The sequence below is a fragment of the Rhinopithecus roxellana genome, chromosome 1 (assembly GCF_007565055.1).
Source record: "Rhinopithecus roxellana isolate Shanxi Qingling chromosome 1, ASM756505v1, whole genome shotgun sequence".
NCBI classification, from domain to species: Eukaryota; Metazoa; Chordata; class Mammalia; order Primates; family Cercopithecidae; genus Rhinopithecus; species Rhinopithecus roxellana.
The window spans coordinates 20459386-20480230 of NC_044549.1; the positions used below are offsets into that span (position 1 = coordinate 20459386).

Here is a 20845-nt window from a genome sequence, read left to right on the forward strand (position 1 = left end):
TATCTGCTAGAGGTGAGAGCAGTGACTTTATACCCCACTTCTCTTGGCCCTGAGTCTGCTGCTTATGCTGTCCATTTAGTTTATGTGAGAAATGTTCTGTTTGTGGCAGTTAAAGAAATGGCTATAGTATACCTCATGTGTGTGGTATTTGAATACCATCCATGTTTGCCCTGACCGTATCTTACCTTGTGATTTGAATTTTAAGAGAAGGCAAACTATCTCAGGTTTGAGTAGCTGAAAAAAAAAAAGGGTTTTTGAAAAAATCTCTGGCTTCACTATTCATCGCTTTTTAAAGTTTACTAATTCACAGCTACAAACAAAGCAGAACCTCAGGTATTAAACAATTGAAAAGCCACATATCTGATGGACAGGAAATCTTGGACCAAAATCTGCTGGTGACTTAACTATCTGACCTTGCCTCATCTGCTTGTCACCTTAGCTGCAACATGGGGAGAGCAGTGCAATTTTGACTCTAAGGTCTACAAAGCCTTTGGCAATCTTCAAATCTCAGTTCCACAAAATAAATACTCCCAACAACCTTTAAAGTCCTTTCCTCCCTTCTTTCCTATATAACACCGTATACAGATTCACATGTCAAGAGATTTTATGGCTCATCAAGTCTCAATGGTTCAAAAGAATGGAAAACTGTAATTGGAATTCCATGGGATTCAAGTTTATTTGTGTCAGTTGTCGTTCACAAGTTGTAAGTAGGCTGTAAAAGCAAATAAGTACTTAAAATGTCATACTAAATTGAAAGTACAATTAAACTGAAAAATTAACACCTAGACAAAAAGTATTTACATTGTTAATTTCAAAAGGGACTCTATTGTTTGTGGCTAGAATCTGATATAAGCCATTTAGCCCAAATTGTAAGATTTGTCTTACAGATTTGTTTTTTGTGGGTGCATGGTAAAACAGGGAGATTCCAAACTAGCTTTTAAGCCTTTTGTAGTCACCAGCTCTCATTGGTCCTTTACCTGCTCAGGAAGTTGCTTCTTACTTCAGATGAGTAAGACATTTTTAGGAAAGTTCTTGTGGGTTTCTCATGGGGGGACTGCCTTGTAAGCTGGGAAATCAAGGTAAAGGGTAACCTCTCTGTAAAGCTTTAGTGGCTAAGGTTAGGCACTCTAGAGACAGATCTTCAACAAGCTTAATCCTTTAGTCCACTTCACAGCTGGGTGTCTGAGAACAGGAATTCTTCATGACTGCATCCTACAAAGCACCTCCTCTTTGGCCTGAGACAGCCCCTATATGTCAGTCTGGCAGCACCAGATGATGAAGGAGCATCATCCCTGTGGATAGACTGGCATAACTAGAAGAGTAACAGTATCTGCTATGGGTCTGGCACTGTACCAGCTGCTTCATCACATTTAAGCGTCAGGTTAAACTGATGTTACTTTAAGCTGCCTTCCTTTCTGTGTAAGTCCATGTTGTTCTGAAGGCTAAATAATGGGCTGGGTATTCTGATCTTGGCACAAACCTTATTTCTCTTTTAGCCTCAGGTTGTCCTTTCATAGTAGACTTCTGAAGAATAAGTCTGCCATCTTTTTTGGAATGCTGCATTCAGTCATCTCCATTTACATTTCAGTTCCCATCTTTTCCATGAGTGTTTCTGAACTTGTCTAACCCTGGCTGATTTTCCTTTTCTAAGTCCCCACAGCCCTTACAGCTTTATTACCTAAATAGTCTATATTATTTTGTGCTGCTTTCTAATTTTAGTATATTACTTTTGCCGTTAAGTCAACTGTAAACTCCTTAAAGGAATGATATCTCTGTTTCCCTCATATGGGTTTGAACTCTGTACATACTTAACCAAATGATTGAGAGGTAAAAAGAACCACTTCCTAGGGGAGTATAACCATCCCTTAGGCTGAGTGGTACCTAAAGTTCTCAGAATTACTTGTTATTAGAATGGAAGATGGAAAAGTAGAGTTTTGTTCCTCTTGTTCTTGTCATTTCTAGAAGGAGAACCATTTGGTGAAGTGAAGAATTCACTTGGAGACAAATTTAATTAAAGTCCAGATGGGGGAAATTGGCCAGAGAATCTTAACTCTGCCTGTGATTCTTTGCATCTGTGTTCAGCCTAATGAATTTTATTGAACTGTAAAAAGAATCTTATGGGGCAGAATTTGGGGGGAGATTAGTGGAGCCCCAAATTACTTGACAAAGTTACTCTCACTTTTATTGGAAAGCCTCAAGAATAATATGTGACTTCAAACATAATGTATTTATTTTAATAACATGAATGTTTGAAAAGTAGATAATCTTCCTTTTAGCAGGAGTGGATTCATTTTCACAAAATTCCACAGAGTAATTCGCTTCTTCTGCCATGCCCAATTAACAGACTAACAAATTAAGACTAAGGGACTTCCACAGTATCTCACCGCATGGGTGTTTGACTTCAGCAAGAAACCAGCAACTTTCTCTTGTTCTCCCTAGGCTCCTAGACCAAGCAACTCCTTCCTTTTCTTCAAATTTAACAGGCAGACACTTAAGTCTTGCCAGCCCAAATGTGATGTTTTACATTCCACTTATGATCTCTGCTCAGAGATTTGTTTTTGTTTTGATTCACATAAAAATGAATTTTAAAAGGAAAGAGAAAAACTTATTTCACCTTTAAACTTTTGTTCCAGGACTGGTGGTCAGGGCAGCCCATCTTAGAGGACTGACCTTACCTTTGAGGCTGCTCTAGATACAGTGATTTGAGCTCTCACAGGCCCAAGTGCTACAGCCACGTTCATCTTTTCTCTATTTACATGTGGACTCTTTTCCTCAAATTACCCTCATTTTCTTCAGCTAATTTGTCTCTGTAGTGATATAATCAGTAGCTTGTATTTTTATATTGTCTCTTCTCTACTTGATCAGAGTTCCCATAAGGGTTATTGCTCATTATTCAATCTTTACTGAGAACTGAGAAATACTTGGGGTGGATGACATTGTTCCCTTTTTTGTAGTTTGTAGAAACCAAGGGAACAGGAGGCTCACCCATTAAATGGATGGCAGAGCTAAGAAGAGTAGAATTCTGATTTATCGACCCATTATTCTTACTCTTTTAGTCTCACCATGGAGACACCAACATTTATCCATGTCAGTTCAGTGTCACTATGCAGCAAGGTTGGCCATTGACTATATTCTGTTGAAGTTTTTATAAGCACTCTCCCATATTGTTTATCTTTACTTAGTTTTTATGTGTAGCTGATCTCTCTTACCCGCATTGCATTACCAGTCCATTAAAAAAGAGCAGGGATGGGACCATAATTGAAGTTGTTGTCCAAGAGCTGCTAGTGATCTTAGTCCTTGTCATTAATGTGGTACCAGTCCATGCTAGTAGCTATAGCTGGGTTAGTGACATAGTATGGTGTGTGGTGAACTTAGTTGCTGGGCCTGTTGTCATGCCTTGTGCTTAGCTCAGTGAATGTTTGCTACTGCTGAGGAGAATTACAAGCCCTAGGCTAGCTTCACAGGTTGACATTGGAGTAATCAAACTTTGAAATTAAAGAAAAATCACTCTTCTGTAAAATCTGGGAGATACACTGGGTTACCCACAGAAACTTTGGAATTAGGTACATGCTTGGGAAAAGGCAGTCTGCTGCATGGCAGAGATAAGCCATTTGTGCCCCATAAATGCATCTTCCAGGCCTTCACCTGAAGCACAGAGATTAGAGAAATTCAGAGGAGTCCACCCTTCATTAACTCCTGCACTGTGTTCTTCCATATTTTGCTTGAAGGCCATTCCATGCCCCAGGGTGACTCACCTGGTACTCCTTCACCATGTATACAAAGTCTTATCTTATTGGGGAGGGAGTTAAACTGAGGTAGATGAAGGTGGGCAGAAAAGCATCTGACTTAGTCTACCTATATAACACACACTGCCGTACAAAGCAGATTTCACTGCCTTGACTTAATCTGAGCCTAACTTGGTTTCTGGTTTTTCTAACTTAACCTGAGCCTAACTTGGTTTCTAGTTAAGTCACTGCCTTGACTTAACCTGAGCCTAACTGGTTTCTGTAAGTCACTTCCATATGGTTGCTTTAAGTAGTGGCTAAGATTTGTTTTCAGCTCCTAAACAAAATCTAGAAGAAGGGGCCCTCCATAGCCCATTGTTTGCAGAAACACTTTTTTTTTTTGGTATCAAATAAGCAGCTTCTAGGTTGTAATTTGTTCGTATATTTATCCAACACCTTTTTTGTCCCAGCAACACACCTCCTAATTGTACCTGGGTACTTTCCTAGGCACTGGAGGTAAAGCTGGTTGTAAAACTGACCCTGAATGAGTTTATAGTCCAAGAGACAGACAATAAGCAAATAAATCATTAATGAGTAATTTAATGTTACATCACAGTGCACAGTTTGAAGGAAAATAAAGCAGGGTAGGTATCACCAGGAGCTTATAGCCTTTATAGGTGACTTCCTCTGCAGTTTTTGGGGAGGTTGTTTTGAAGGCACTGAGTCACTTTGAATTTTGAAAGGGATTCTGCTAACTGGGGACATCTGAGGAATGCAAAATGCTTAGCTGTAAGATAGTACTAGAAGGTGATTTGTCAAGTTAGTGGTTCAGACCTAAATGTCTTTGACCACAGAGTACATAGTCTTTCCAAGGCACCTCTCACCTTCCAAGTAGAGAGTGAGATTTGCCAGCTGGAGGACCTTTAAATACACTTATTTTTTGTTTTCTCTTTCTTCCCTTTATCACCTCCCTTCTGTTGTAGCCTGATTAAATTGTATTGATTATCACAATGCTTCCTTATCCTTTGCTTTTTTATTGCTTATACTTAAGAACTTTGAACCTTTCTACTTTCTTTTTTTTAATGGATTTTATATCTAAATTAACACCTACAGTACTGAGGCTTTTTCTGGGGCTTCTGTTCTCCTCTCTTCCTAGCATTAATTAAGGAAAAACTACTGGTGAGCTGTAGCCCAAGAATGCAGGGAGCCCTGGCCCTACTTCTGCATAGCTGTGTCTCTGGGGCAAGTCACACTGTGGACATCAGTTTCTTCTGTAAAGGGAGGCATTTGGATCAGATGACCTCCATTGCCCCTTCCAGCTGTAAAATTCTGTGTATATTCTGTGCCAGGACTCTGTGTGTGTGTGTGACTCTGGGGCCTGGGGTATCCCATTTTCCATATAGTAAAGTGAAAGAGATCAAATGAAAAGACTAAAAGGCAGAAATGAAGTCCACAGGCAAACAGCCCGGGTGGCGCCCTGACAGCCCGGGCGGCGCCCTGAGCCTAGTTAAAGATCGACCCTGGACCTAACCGATTAGGTTATCTATAGATTCCAGACGTTGTAAGGACAAGCGTTGTGAAAGTCCCTGTCCTGCTCTGTTCTGTTCTAATTACCGGTGTCTGCCATATATCTCAGTCCTGGGCCCAGTACAAACACATTCCTCTATTTGTCCCAACTTCCTGAGCCCAACACAAACACATCCCCCCATATATCTCAGAAACACCACCTAGAGAGCCCACGATAAGGTCACAACCGTTTGTAGTTTTACTAAATGCGTGGGAACAAATAGAAAACTGTTAAATGTATAACTTAGAATATTAACCAATTGTGATGCTGCGACCAAAAGAATTCCTTTGTTCCTCTGTAACCTTACATATCCTGTATACATCGGGCTATAAAAAGCGGGCACATGCATCGTTCGGGGCCCTCTTGTATGTTGTAGAACGGAGGGACCAAGTTCGAACTTGCATTAAAGATCCTTGCCGCTTGGCTTTGACTCTGGACTCTGGTGGTCTTCTTCGGGGAATAAACGGTCTGGGCATAACATCTGGAGGCTCGTCTGGGATTCCCCCAAGCCCACCAGACCCCTGGTCAACGGATCTACTAGGATCGATCTGCTAATAGGTGAGCCAGCTCATCTCTGTTTGTCTGTGTCCGTTCTGAATCTGCGGCTCTCTGAGTCCGTTCTGAATCTGAGCCTCGTCTCTGTTTGTCTGTCTGTGTCCGTTCTGAATCTGCGGCTCTCTGAGTCCGTTCTGAATCTGAGCCTCGTCTCTGTTTGTCTGTCTGAATCCGTTCTGAATCTGAGGCTGTTAGCCTGTCTGAATCCGTTCTGAATCTGTGACTCGCGAGGTCTGAAACTGAAGCTGACACAGTCCTGGCGGACGCGCTATAGGACAGCCAGCGGAGACCGGTGGGAGACGTCCCCTGGCTCTCGTCTGATTTAGATCCCTATCCGAATTGTCTGACCTGATTCTGACTTGTCTGAACTGATTCTGACCCGGGCTTCCGGAGCGCGCTTGCAACTAGATATTATTGATACTCCAGTTTTCCTTGGCAGGAATTCTAACCCATATTCTTTTGCAGGAAAGAACTACAAACTATTACAGAATGGGTAATATCCAGAGCACACCCCTATCTCTCCTTATAAATAATTTCAAGGATGTTAGGGTAAGGGGCCATGATCTTAGTGTGGAAATTAGGAGGGGAAGGCTAATTACTCTGTGCCGCTCCGAATGGCCCGACTTTAATGTAGGGTGACCACCCGAAGGGACATTCTGTCTTCCTGTCATCACTAAAGTCCAAGGTTTTCCAGCCTGGGCGTGCTGGTCACCTGGATCATATCCCATATATCCTTGTATGGCAGGATCTAGCTAAGAACCTGCCCCCTTGGCTGTCCCCTTTCCAATTAGCCTCTGAACCCTGTAAGGCACTGGTTGCTCGGCCGCTAAAATCCAAGCAACCGACCGCCCCCCCCATCCTGTTCTACCTGATAGTGAGGACCTTTTGTCCACAGAACCCCCTCCATACCCCTCCGGTCCCCAGGTCCCAGCCCCCCGGGTGGAGCTGCAGGAGGGAGCAGGCGAACGAACGGGAAGCGGCCAGCGCGCCCGGACCCGCTGAAAGTGAAAGTAACTCTGAAGGGCCGGCGGGGCGGACGCGAGGGCGTACTTTGTGGGTTACCCCTCCCCGGCCGCCTGACTCCACAGTGGCTTTACCCCTTCGGGAAATAGGGCCCTCAGATGACACGGGAATTCCCAGGCTCCAGTACTGGCCATTCTCCACCAGTGATCTATATAATTGGAAGACTCAGAGTGCTCGGTTTTCAGACAACCCCAAAGATTTAATGGCTTTACTAGACAGTGTCATGTTTACCCACCAGCCTACTTGGGATGATTGTCAGCAGCTCCTCCGAATCTTGTTCACTACGGAGGAGCGAGAGAGAATACAGGTAGAAGCTAGAAAGCTGGTCCCGGGGGACGACGGTCAACCGACTGCCAACCCTGACCTTATAAATGCGACTTTTCCTCTGACCAGACCAGCGTGGGATTATAACATGGCAGAAGGTAGGGGACGGCTACACCTTTATCGCCAGACTCTAATGGCAGGTCTCTGGGCAGCTGCTCGCAAGCCCACTAATTTGGCTAAGGTATACTCTGTTTTGCAGGGAAAGACAGAAAGCCCAACTAACTACTTAGAAAGATTAATGGAAGCCTTTAGACAGTACACCCCCATAGACCCAAAAAGCTTGCCTCCAAGGGACCAAGGGTCTCTTGCAAGCTCTAGGGAGTCTAGGCTACCGGGCCTTGGCAAAGAAAGCTCGAATCTGTAAACCAGAAGTAACATATCTGGGGTACCTGCTAAAAGGAGGGCAGCGCTGGTTAACAGACGCCCGGAAGCAAAACGTTCTGCAGATCCCCAGGCCACAATCCACCTGACAAGTAAGGGTATTCCTGGGGTCGGCAGGATTTTGTAGACTGTGGATACCTGGGTTCGCAGAGCTGGCTAAACCCTTATATCAGGCAACATGGGGACAGCAGCCATTTAATTGGACCGAAGAGGCCGAGTCGGCTTTCCAACAGATCAAAACCGCCCTACTCTCTGCCCCTGCACTGGGACTGCCTGACGTCAGAAAGCCCTTCCACTTATACGTGGATGAGAGTAAGGGTGTCGCCAAGGCGGTGCTAACTCAGAACTTAGGCCCCTGGCGGAGGCCGGTTGCCTTCCTGTCAAAGAAATTAGACCCAGTGGCTGCCGGGTGGCCCCCTTGCCTCCGAATGATCACAGCCACGGCCCTGATGGTACAAGATGCTGATAAACTTGTCTTGGGACAAGAATTACGGGTCGTTACCCCACGTGCCATCGAAGGTGTACTCAAACAGCCACCTAATCGATGGATAAGTAATGCCCGGCTCACCCACTACCAAGGACTACTACTAAACCCCCTCAGGATAACTTTCCTGCCCCCAACAACCTTAAACCCTGCCTCGCTGCTGCCCAACCTGGACCTGGACGCCCCGCTCCATGATTGCACTGAGATACTAGCTCAGGTGCACGGAGTTCGAGAGGACCTGCAGGACCGCCCACTTCCTGACGCTGACCTCTTTTGGTTCACCGATGGGAGTAGCTTCATACACCAAGGCCAGAGGTATGCTGGAGCAGCAGTGACTTCAGAGACTGAGGTAATCTGGGCGGAACCCCTGCCCCCGGGGACATCGGCCCAGAAGGCCGAACTGATAGTGCTCACCCAAGCTCTTACCTTAGGGGCAGGGAGGAAACTGACAGTATACACAGACAGCCAATAGGCTTTCGCTACGGCGCACGTACATGGGGCCATTTATAGGGAGCGAGGGTTGCTAACGGCTGAAGGAAAAGAAATAAAAAACAAGCAAGAGATCCTAGCCCTGTTAACAGCCCTATGGAGACCAGTAAAATTGGCTATTGTACACTGTCCAGGGCATCAGAAACCAACCACTCCAGTTGCTCAAGGCAACTTTCTAGCAGACCAAACTGCAAAGAGTGTGGCAAAGGCTCCCAGCCAACTCCTTGCACTCCAGCTCCCTGATCCGGGCCCCCGGGACTTGCCATATCTCCCTGAATATTCCGAACAAGATCTCCAGTGGATCGACAAACTTCCCCTGAAACAGATCCAGAATGGGTGGTGGACTGATACTAATGACCAAACCATCCTACCAGAAAAATTAGGACAACAAGTGTTAGAACACATCCACCGAACCACCCACCTGGGTGCCCAGCGGATGATAGACCTGATCAGACGGTCCAAGCTCAAAATCAGACATATAGCCGAAACGTCGTGCAGCAGCATCGAGACCAACTGCAGAGTCTGCCAGCTTAACAACGCCTACCCCCAATCCCAGGCTGCAACGGGAACAAGGCTCAGGGGGACCAGGCCCGGCATCTACTGGGAAGTAGATTTTACTGAGATAAAGCCAGGGAAATACGGGTATCGGTACTTACTTGTCTTTGTAGATACTTTTTCAGGGTGGATTGAGGCATTTCCGACCAAAAGAGAAACCGCTCAGGTTGTAGCAAAGAAAATTCTGGAAGACATCCTCCCCAGGTATGGCTTTCCCATCCAGATAGGGTCAGATAATGGGCCGGCCTTCGTTGCTAAGGTGAGTCAGGATTTGGCTTCCATCCTTGGGGCTAATTGGAAATTACATTGCGCTTACAGGCCCCAGAGTTCAGGACAATAGAGAGGATGAATCGGACCTTAAAGGAGACCTTAACTAAATTGACTTTGGAGACTGGCGCTAATTGGGTGGTCCTTCTCCCCTACGCTCTGTTCCGGGCCCATAATACCCCTTACAGACTGGGCCTTACCCCTTATGAAATCATGTATGGCAGACCCCCACCCCTGGTTCCCAGCCTAAAAGATGATCTGCTCAAATCTAAAACAGAAAATGTCTCTGAACTCTTGTTTTCCCTACAAGCCTTGCAGAAAATTCATCAGGAAATCTGGCCCAAGCTGAAGGAACTATATGAGACCGGTCCCCCACCAACACCCCATCCGTACCAGCCGGGAGACTGGGTCCTGGTTAAGCGACACCGACAAGAGACCTTAGAACCCAGGTGGAAGGGACCACTCCAGGTACTCCTAACCACACCCACCGCCCTGAAGGTAGAAGGCATCGCGTCGTGGATCCACTACACCCACGTCAAACCAGTGGATCCAACCTCCGACCTTCTCGGACCGATCACGGCAGCGACTGAAGCACCGACCACGTGGACTGTGGAAAAAGCTAAGAGCAACCCCTTAGAACTCACCCTGCGCCGGCAGCATAGCTCACTGCAAACATGCAGCTAGGTAGTCTAACCCTAACGTTAGTCACCCTAGTGGCCACTGGGGCAAACACAAAACCAGTTTCTAATCCCTTTGGAGATTCTGGCTTTATGAAAACCGAACCCACCCTGGGCAACCTCATAAGCCCGGGAAATTATTGGCCAGTGCTGATTGCCCCTCCTCAGGGTGCAGTGCCCAATTTTGCTAAATTTTACTGGTTTTCAGATAGCCAAACCAATGGTGCCAATGATATGTTTCAAGTTTGATCAGACTAAATACAATTGCAAACACTATTGGTGGCACCAAAACGCAGGCTGCCCCTACAGTTACTGTAAAATGCACCCAGTCAGAGGGTGGAACGAGCAATCCGGGTGGAACTTCTACCAGCAGGGTAGAGGCGGCATCTATACTTGGATAGTTAAGGATCCTTGGAACTTCCGCTGGACCACACCTCAACATGGGGCTATATACTATTCCTCTTCCTCCACGTGGCCTAGCAGTCACCTCTATCTGTGGCGTGGCCTAGTTCAGGTACGGCCCCTGGTCCATGGGGATATCCAATGACAGGAAGACAGACTGACACAAGAATTACGCCCTTTCTCCTGGTTAGGATTATTACAAGAAGGATTAGAACTTGCTAACCTTACAGGACTTCACAGCTTGTCTGGCTGCTTTCTGTGTGCCACCCTAGGGCATCCACCACTAACCACTGTCCCTCTGCCATGGGAATCCTTTACCCAAGCTAAGGACCTTCAGAATCTCACGAACGCCCCCATTCTTAATGTGCCACTGTACCTGAACCCCAGTCAGGAGAAGTTTCCCTACTGTTTTTCAGGCACTAACTCCAGCCTCTGCAACATCACTGTAACGCCCCCTAGAACCACCCTAAGAGCCCCGCCGGGCATATTCTTTTGGTGTAATGGAACATTATCTAAGAATCTACCTGGTCCCTCTGTTACCAACCTACTGTGTCTTCCTGTCACATTAGTTCCCCGGTTAACTCTACTAACTGCCGGCGAGTTCCTGGGGTACACCGGTAACTGGACTAGTACTGCTATTCACCCAGCCCCTAGACCGAGACCTACACGAGCCATATTTCTCCCCCTCATTGCGGGAATCTCCCTCACATCATCCCTCATTGCGGCCGGACTGGCAGGGGGAGCCCTAGGTCACACCCTCATAGAAAGCAACAAATTGTACCAACAATTTGCCGTGGCTATGGAGGAGTTGGCTGAGTCCCTTGCCTCCCTTCAGCGACAGCTCACAACCCTAGCTCAGGTGACCTTGCAGAACCGGAGGGCCCTAGACCTACTCACTGCTGAAAAAGGTGGTACATGTATGTTCCTGAAAGAAGACTATTGCGTCTACGTAAATGAATCAGGGCTTGTAGAGAACCGGGTCCAACAGTTGCGCAAGTTAAGCATAGAAATGAGAAAACAGCAGTTTGCCTCAGCTGCAAATCAATGGTGGAATTCCTATATGTTTTCTCTGTTAGCCCCCTTCCTTGGACCCCTGCTAAGTCTACTATTTCTGTTTACCGCAGGACCTTGTGTGATTAACAGAATTTTGCGGTTTGTCAGGGAAAGGTTTGACACCATACAGCTCATGGTCCTCAGAGCCCAATACCAACCTGTAAACGCTGAAACAGAATCAGACTTATAAGACCCAAGATTGGCTCCAGAGGTACCTGAGAAAGGGAGGAATGAAAGAGATCAAATGAAAAGACTAAAAGGCAGAAATGAAGTCCACAGGCAAACAGCCCGGGCGGCGCCCTGACAGCCCAGGCGGCGCCCTGAGCCTAGTTAAAGATCGACCCTGGACCTAACTGATTAAGTTATCTATAGATTCCAGACGTTGTAAGGACAAGCGTTGTGAAAGTCCCTGTCCTGCTCTGTTCTGTTCTAATTACCGGTGTCTGCCATATATCTCAGTCCTGGGCCCAGTACAAACACATTCCTCTATTTGTCCCAACTTCCTGAGCCCAGCACAAACACATCCCCCCATATATCTCAGAAACACCACCTAGAGAGCCCCCGATAAGGTCACAACCGTTTGTAGTTTTATTAAATGCGCGGGAACAAATAGAAAACTGTTAAATGTATAACTTAGAATATTAACCAATTGTGATGCTGCGACCAAAAGAATTCCTTTGTTCCTCTGTAACCTTACATATCCTGTATACATCGGGCTATAAAAAGCGGGCACATGCATCATTCGGGGCCCTCTTGTATGTTGTAGAACGGAGGGACCAAGTTTGAACTTGCATTAAAGATCCTTGCCGCCTGGCTTTGACTCTGGACTCTGGTGGTCTTCTTCGGGGAATAAACGGTCTGGGCATAACAAAAGTACCTTATGAAGGTACTTCTCAAATTCATAGTTGAATGTTTGCTGTTTTGATGTAATATATGCTCTCTTTTGCTGATAATAACTCCTTTAGGCTAGAATAAGTAGTTATCATAAACAGACACAAGGAGTTGAGGTATGTCTGCATCCTGTTTGTCCCAATCATATACTTTCCTATCTACTCTACTTACCTCCCTACTGCTCCCCCGCCTGCCCCCACAAACACATCATTCCCCAAGCTTGTTTAAAAAAAAAAAAAAAATTCTATACTTAACAATTAATCACATTTTGGAGCCAGTAGAGCATAGAAATGTGAGGATGGTCAGACTGGAAAAAGAATACTGCTAATGTGTTCTTGTTCTTGGGCTCAGAACTAAAACTGCTGCTGTCCTATCTTAATCTGCTAAAGCATCTCAGAGAACAAGCATGAAGAGGGAGTGTTTCTCTCATATCTGAAAAAGAAACAAGGGACTTTCCTTGGCGAGCCTTCCCATATTTGTTTGCCCAGCTTTCCCAGGCAGAGACGACGTTAGTGCAGATGAAGGTCAAGGAGAATCTCAACTCTTTTTTTTTTTTAAAAAAAAAAGAGGGATGTGCAAGGGCTTATAAGTGTTGGTGATAATCTGCTAGGAATTAGTGTACCTAACAAAGTGATTCAAAACATGAATGTCCCACCTCATTTTAAGTAGAAAATGATCAGCCAGCCAGAGGAGGTTCTAAAAGTCATTGCAGCACACTTTAAGCATACGTGACTTGATCGGTGGCTAGAAAATGCTGTAGTGATGACAGCAGCAACCACAGAAATACTGCTTTGAAGGTTTTGATGCCGGCTGCATATGCAGTGTCTCTTCATCTTTAAATCCTTATTTAAATATAATTTACAGAAACTAAACAATCAGTTTAAATTGAAGCTGAATCATAGTCAAATACAAATTAAATGGACCCTAAAAATCATGTAAAATTAATATGTCCAACAGATAAGGTAGGGTGTATTAGATTTTTTCAAAGATGACAGACTCTGTGAACAACAGATGGGGCCATTTCAGTTTCTGAAGCAGGTTGAGACCAATATTGCTTTACATCCACAATATTCAGTCTTTTATAAACAGTTCTCTTCTTGCCCCCCTTCCTTTTTCCTTTAAATAGGAGAGGCTGTATTTTTTTTTTTTTCTATTCACCTTGTAAAATGTTCACTTTGCCCTGAAGCACTAGACATGAACAGAACATGACCTAGGAAGAATTATTGGAATCTTACTCTTCCTCCTACATTTTCACTTTTTTTCTTAAATCTCAAAATGCATTTATTACCAAAGGCACTTTTTTGGAGGGGAAGGTACAGCAGAGAACCCTTAAACAAAATTTACAGCCTTTTGAGAAGGCAAATTAATGGGAACTGCAAGAGAATAGGAAAATTAAGTCAAGGCTCAATTTGTGTTTTCATACTGGCTGTTACTATAGTCTCCATCACAGCATTAGGAAAGTAGCACAAAAATACCAGGTCTTAACAGTTAAGGTTAATCACCACAAAAGCGCAAATGAACTTACTAAGCATAAAATTATTATGTGCTTTATTTGGAAGTGTAGAAATTCACATTCATTCTATCAAAAACATTTTTCCATGATACAGATTGTCCCAAGGACTAAGAAATGCTCACCCAAAGAGCCCACTGTGAGATAATGTATCCATGATAAATCATACTTAACTTTCAGTTTTAAAAGAGGTCTTAATATGCAATTGTTCTTTGAACCATGCTTTAATAAATGGGAAAAAGTGTGAAATATTAAAAAGTGTTATTTTAAAATTTTTAAAAATGGATGCTTGCCTGCTTTAAAAAAGTAAAAGGCAGACACTGGAAACACAGCTGTTAAGTTTTGATGGAAGTTACGATTTTCAACAGTTGAGTTATAGTTTATGGTAGGTACCCTGGGTATAGCTGGAACAATAATTGATGGTTTCTGTTTGTCTCGTCCTCTGTTAGATTCAGAAGAGCAGAATATCTTTTTTCCAAGGCAGGAATTTTTCAGTTTCCAATTACTGCTTATATCAAATAAACAACTCTTCCATTGCATATTCTGTACTTCTCCACGGTGACATGGGTGTTGGCCCCACGCTTCTCATTATGGTAGGCTTCCCTCGGTTAGAAATAATAGTTTGTGGAAAATCCTACTTCTCAGTACTAACCTGCAGTTTATGTAGCCTATCCTCAGGCCAAATAACATACAATTTTTCTTTTAAAATGTGAAAACCAAAGTCTTGCGTTGCTCCACACAAAATTAGCAAAACCAAAAAACTCCTATGAGGCAAAAATGATAGGCACCAATGTCATATACTTTTAAAAACCCTCCAACAGAAATTATTAGAAATATACAGATATAGCCCACATTTTGAGTATTTTTTTAAATGCTGTTTTTCAATGATAAATCTGGGATCTGATATTTTCTTCTCACTGACAATTAAATACAAAAACATGAATTTGTAACACACACATACACCTCAGTGGTTATAGTGTGCTGCTCCTCTGTATCTCCAGTTATCTTACTGTATCTCCAGTTATCTTATATGGTCATTTTAGTGCCAACTAAAATGCCAGCATTTTTATATCTCGGAGTAAATATAAATGGCAGCCTGTGGATTCTGAGTTTGAATTGTATATACTTATAAAACAGAGACTGTTTTAAAAGGGACAATTCTGTCACACAGTTGTTAAAGTTTTATTGTACAATATATGTTTAGACCAGATAAGGTTTGAATGATCAGTTTTTCATCTCCTATTCCAGTGTTCTAAAGTTGACATAACCTTTTATTTTTAATTCCTCCGTTGACTTTTAGTTGGAAAAAATGAAGTGAAATATTATGAAGATTTTTCTGCCAAGTGTTCAATTATACTGTAAGAGTTCACTAGTAGCAATAGCCTCTTCAGGATTTAGATGTAACTAATTATGGTTTAAAATGCTACTGATTAATACAGTTATTCTGTAAGTTTTACCTTTTAAATTGGCATTTTTTACGTAATATACTACTATCCAAAATATTACTCTAGAAATGATAACTGTGAGGTTTGTCATTTTTCCAATATCTGCATTTGAAGCAGAAAGTTGGAACTCAAAACTATGATAGTTACTTCCTTGTACAAACTGACATATGCTTTTAAGACAAAATAGCATTTATACGATTTTTTGAAGTTTAAAAAGATTTTACTTTTTAAGTTAGGTTCGTCTTAATTCCAAGATGTATTCGTAACAGTGTTTTTCTAGTCACTTATATTAACATTTACAAAAAGAGGGGAAAACCTGGCACTAACAGATTTTCGCATTCTGCTCATGTAAGACAAGCGAGTTTGAGTCCCGGGGAGAGATAGGATCAAGAGATAGGGTTGCTGCCATACAATATAAGTCTCCCCCACCCGTTCCCCAAAGATTTCTCAATATGGGCAGGATTCAATGTGTAGCTCACTTGGAAAGCGTATGTAATATAGTCAGCTCCCACCTCTCAACATTTAAAATTAAATCTCTAATCTGTTTTCTCCGCCGGAGAAAACTTTTACTTTCAAGTTTTGTGTGAGTTGGAAATGGTTTTGAACCTAGAATTCATGGGATGCGCTTTGCGAAACCTGTCTGCAGTTTGTGATGCTGAGACAGCTTTAACAGCTACCCACAGACTTGCTACCTGGCTCTCTGACAGCAGTGCCCCTTGGTGGAGCGGAGTTGTTCTCCCGGGCTTACCTGAGCTGCCTGCGCCGGGGCGGGAGGGGGGCCTGGCCGGGGCCGCTGTGGTGCCGCGCTGCGAGCCGGCTGTGCGCGCTCCAGGAGTCGTCCGAACAATGCGAGCGGGGCGCAGAGCGCGCCCGGCCTATGGGCCTTACGTCACTGCTCCGCCTTATAAGGCGCTCCGCGTGTTCCGTGCGGTCGGCGGGGGCGCCGGTGACCGAGAGACCCGCGGCGGCGGCAGCGCAGCAACGCGCCCCGACTCCTGCAGACTTTCCGGCCGTGTGAATGGACCCTGGTTCCCGGCTCCCACCAGAGGGAATAAGCAGTGGGCCGGGACCCGGCGTCCGCCTGTAGTGCTAACCAAGTCATTGGGAGGCAGGGTCGATCTGCTTGTAACTTTTCTCCCTCTGGGTCCCTAAAGCTGTTACTGCTTCAGGGACTTCAATACACATCCTGTTATTCTTATGTAAACTTTTGTAAATTCATTATACTTTTGTTTTGGTTGCTGGGGGTAGGCGGGAGAGGGAAAGGTGAAGTCTGGGGTTTTGTGGAGACATCTCTGGGGGTGATTTAGACTTCAAACCTTCTCTTTCCTCTTTGTAATGAGTAGGGGTCCTCAGAGGATAGTGTTTTATTTCCTGATGATCTAACTACCAAACAATTCTTCAAGTGATGATGGGAAGGCCAGATGAAACCTTATTTTTTTTCAGTGTTTTTCCTCAAAGAACCTCCTCTTTCCCCATTTCTGCATGCCTGTGTTTTAACGAAAGCAGTTAAAACTAATCATTTTTTGGCAGGGAAAAAAATTTAAAGAAATTAAATGTTTTGTGCTGTACTTTCAAGACAATGTATAAAATTAGAACTTTAGAGCCAGTTTTAATGTTTGTTCTCTTATATGGGCAAACAAAATAAAGCCAAAAATAACCATGTGAAGAAAAAAGAAATTAGCCAAATATGATTGAATTAAGCATATTATCCTCTAGTCTGGGGTAGATTTACTTGTACAAATCCTATTTCTTGTGAATGAGAATTCACCTCTGAATTATAAGAGAAGTCATACCTAAAGTTCTAGCCCAACTATATGAATCTGCTAAATAAATTAGGGACGTGGCATTCTTGTTTGCAAGCTTCAGATGAGTAATTTTAGTAGCTTCAGTCCTTTTAAAACCTCTTAAAATTACATTAAAATAGGATTGCTTCCTATTATGATGTACATATGTCTGTAGAATTATTGTTTCCATATGTCTTGTCAAATGAACGATGAAAATAGTCTGCTCGCTTCATTTTCTTAGTGTGGAGTGGAGAAAGGATGTTTGCAGAGTTGTTAGTGGAAATGGTGTGGAATAAAGATGCAGGGCACAACATTAAATGTATGTCCTCTTCGCTAAATTGGGAGTTCACTTTATCATTCTTCTAGATCACTCTGAGTACCTACTGAGAAACCTAAAGTGAACTCACTCTTGCTTTTCATATACAGTGTGCTATTTTAAGAGAAGTGAGTTACACATACTCTTCAGCTGAACTTAAAATTTAATATTTGATTTGCAGTTGTGTACTAACATTTTGGATGTAGAGTTTATTAGTTTTGTTAGTTTTAACTCTTCTGCCCTATATTTGTGAATTGCATTGTAATCTTTTTAGTCTCCTGTGCTTACCTCATGCTTTAATTAAACATCCTTTTTGAGATTTTTGTGCTACATTTTTTTATTACAAATGAGATTAAATGACTTTTATGAAAGTTGTATGATGCATGAACACCTGAATCTCAGCCCCAAACTGATAGCATACTTTTACCCCAAAGCTAACAGTTCTGTAGCTTGTTTTGCATCTTTTTCCCTCTGATAGGCAAATACGTTTCCTAACATTTAACACTACCATTTGTTTCTTTCTCACATGTCCATACTCAAGTGTTGCATTTATTTTCACTCTTTTGACTTGCTGGTTCCACATGAAATATGTTAGTGTTATTTCCTCCTTTTCTTTAGCTCTATATTCTGAAGAATAGAGAAAAGAGGATTAGGGCCTCTACTCCTTGTATGCCCTTGCCTGGTACACTACTTGCCTGGTTACATTACTAATGTGTTACTCCTGAAACATCGGTCTCTTGACCCAGCTATGACTCAGCTTTCCAAGTGAGGTCATAGTTATGTGACCACTGTCTTCAGGAACCAATATTAATAGCCCTCATTTGTTGAGCTTTTAGATCATACCTACCACCATAGTTAGTGATCTACAAACATTTCATCATTTAATCTTCACAACACATTTTGATGTGATACGAACCATGCTTTTCAGATAAAGACATTTAGAAAGCTAAAGTGGCTTGACCAAGGTCACACTGCTACTAAAGTAATGATACAGGGATTTAAAGCAATGTTTACATATATAGCCTTCTTCTACATATATAGTCTTCTCTTAATGGTTTGCTCAGAATCTTTCAGAGGTGTATTTGGTAAAGGAGTGTTCAGATTTGACTGAGAAGTTTCTCTTTATTTTCTAGACTGAATCTTGAACTGGGAAAGCCAAGACTCATCCTACTTTTTTGTGGATTTGTGGATTTACTGACAGTTTTCTGGAAGGTGGCAGCAACGTATCTTGTTCTATTAAAATTAGAATATCATGACCATTTCACTTCAAACGAACACCAAGGTTTTGAGGGAGCAGGACCTTTATCTGATACAAGAGTACCTTGGGTGGTGTATTGCAAACTCCAACCAGCTGTTGGCATTGTGCGCCATTGACCACATAAGTAGATGAGTAGACTTTTATTTCCTTCCCTCTTTCAACCACAATTCTTTCCGAGATGTAATTTTTATTCTCTTGGTTTCTGAAATTCTCTTCATTTGTGAAATTCTCTTGGTTTCTATTTGTGAAAATAGTAGAGTTATGATCACTGTGCCTCAAAATTGGCTGAGAGAGTTTTACTTCCTAACCTTGTTCTGTCCAATTACTGTGTGACTTTCTTTTCATTTCATAATCAGGAATTTCCTACAAATAAGCATACCTAGACACTAAGGTCCTTTCTACAATTAGTAATCTGAATTTATGATCTAAATCCAATTACTAGCTTTAAGCTGTTATTTAGAAATGATACAAAGAAATTTTTCTAGCAAATTCATTGCTTTCTAATGTGGGAGAAGGGGTTTGTAGGTAACAAGGCTAGAAACAAGGAGGTATCAACTAGATTTAGCCATATTATATTATGTCAAAAACAGCTTAATATCACCAGTTTCCCTGGTTCAAGCTAATTGTCAGGAGGCCATGACAATGACCACAGTAACAGGTGTTATTAGTGAAGTCAGTTGCTACTGACCATAATTACAACATCATCATTATTTAACTTTTAAAAAATACCATTAATGTACTGCTAATCACATCAAGCCAATTCCTCTTTTTGAAGTAACTGCTCTTATTTTCTTTCATGTCTTCTCTCCCTACCTTTGTTTCTTCTTTTGACTGGTCAAGTCTTTCAGTCATCCAAATATAGTAAGTGCCAAAGAAGAAGCAATAATTAATGGGATGTTTCTTGCAGCTGCCCACAATTTTCACTGCTGGTTCTTTGATCAGTTAAGCAGTGGTGTGCTCTGCTCCCTAGGAGCTCTGCTTTGAGCTATGAGATGGTAATGCTAACTTTGTATATGACATGTTTGCTTCTTTGCCTCTGTGAGATAGTATATATGGAAACACCGTCATGTACAAAGAAAAACAGCAATTATTATGGACCTGGTCCTGTATGAGAAGCTGAACAGAGTGGGAACAGACCCAGGATTGCATAAGGAGATGTATAGCTCCATGGTCCTGCATTGCTTCAGACTACAGTTGGATTGGCCAGAATATGAGCTTTCGGTGTTTATTCCACCCCACGCTACCTTCTACCACCTTACCCACAGCCTTCTTGCAAAGCAACTTTGCCACTGAGCACTGGATAACCTTGCCATGGATCCAATCGTTTGCTTGTCCCTTCTCCTCTGCTGCTACACAACTTAGGACGAAGGCTGAAGGGACATGTAGGCAACTGTGAATGTGGAGCCAACAGGAATGTCTGTGGTAAAAGCACCTTCTCTCCATGCCCTAGACAGTCATTTTTCTAATCAACCTCATTTCTTCACTCTTCTTTCAGTTCTTTGGGTGCCACCTATCTGACTCTGTACATGTAGATACCTGCATGAAATACATCACATCTCCGCACTTAAACTGTATTTTAAGAGCCTTTAACCAGCAGTTAACTGGTTAAATCTTAATATACGTACAAACTGCAGTAACTGAATATACATATGAACTGCAGGTCTATATATATAGACTGTCTTTACTTTTATCTGTAGCCTGAATCTCTGGTCCCAGGCCTATAGTCCACAGTCTCCAGAACCCTTCCAATTATTCTGCTCATACTTCAGCTGACTATGACTCTAGAATAGTGACCCTTGAGAACTGATTACAGCAGTAGTGTCCATGTGATGCTAGGGTATGGGAAGTCCTTTATTATTACAACATTAAAATGATGATATTTTGTGGTTTTAAAATTAATTTTAAAATTTTATTATTTTATTTTTTATTTATTTTATTTTATTTTTGAGACGGAGTCTTGCTCTCTCGCCCCCAGTGGCGCGATCTCGGCTCACTGCAAGCTCCACTTCCTAGGTTCACGCCATTCTCCCGCCTCAGCCTCCGGAGTAGCTGGGACTACAGGCGCCCGCCACCGCGCCCGCCACCACGCCCGGCTAATTTCTTTTTTTTTTTTTTTTTTTTTTTGTATTTTTAGTAGAG

The 20845-nt window shown here is 42.9% G+C and overlaps 2 protein-coding genes across 3 annotated transcripts in view; one reads left to right on the forward strand and one right to left on the reverse strand.

The window, feature by feature from the left end:
- CMSS1 (cms1 ribosomal small subunit homolog) overlaps positions 1 to 20845 on the forward strand; it is a 458560-nt gene that overhangs the window by 125623 nt on the left and 312092 nt on the right. The gene's annotated exons all lie outside the window — the stretch shown is intronic.
- FILIP1L (filamin A interacting protein 1 like) overlaps positions 1 to 20845 on the reverse strand; it is a 282964-nt gene that overhangs the window by 19959 nt on the left and 242160 nt on the right. The window contains exon 1 of one of the 2 annotated variants that reach the window (XM_010368833.2): positions 16097 to 16367. The exons of the other annotated variant lie outside the window; for it this stretch is intronic. The gene's annotated coding sequence lies outside the window, so the exon portion shown is untranslated. Of the gene's footprint in view, positions 1 to 16096; positions 16368 to 20845 lie in introns of those variants that run through there. 2 annotated transcript variants of the gene reach the window in all.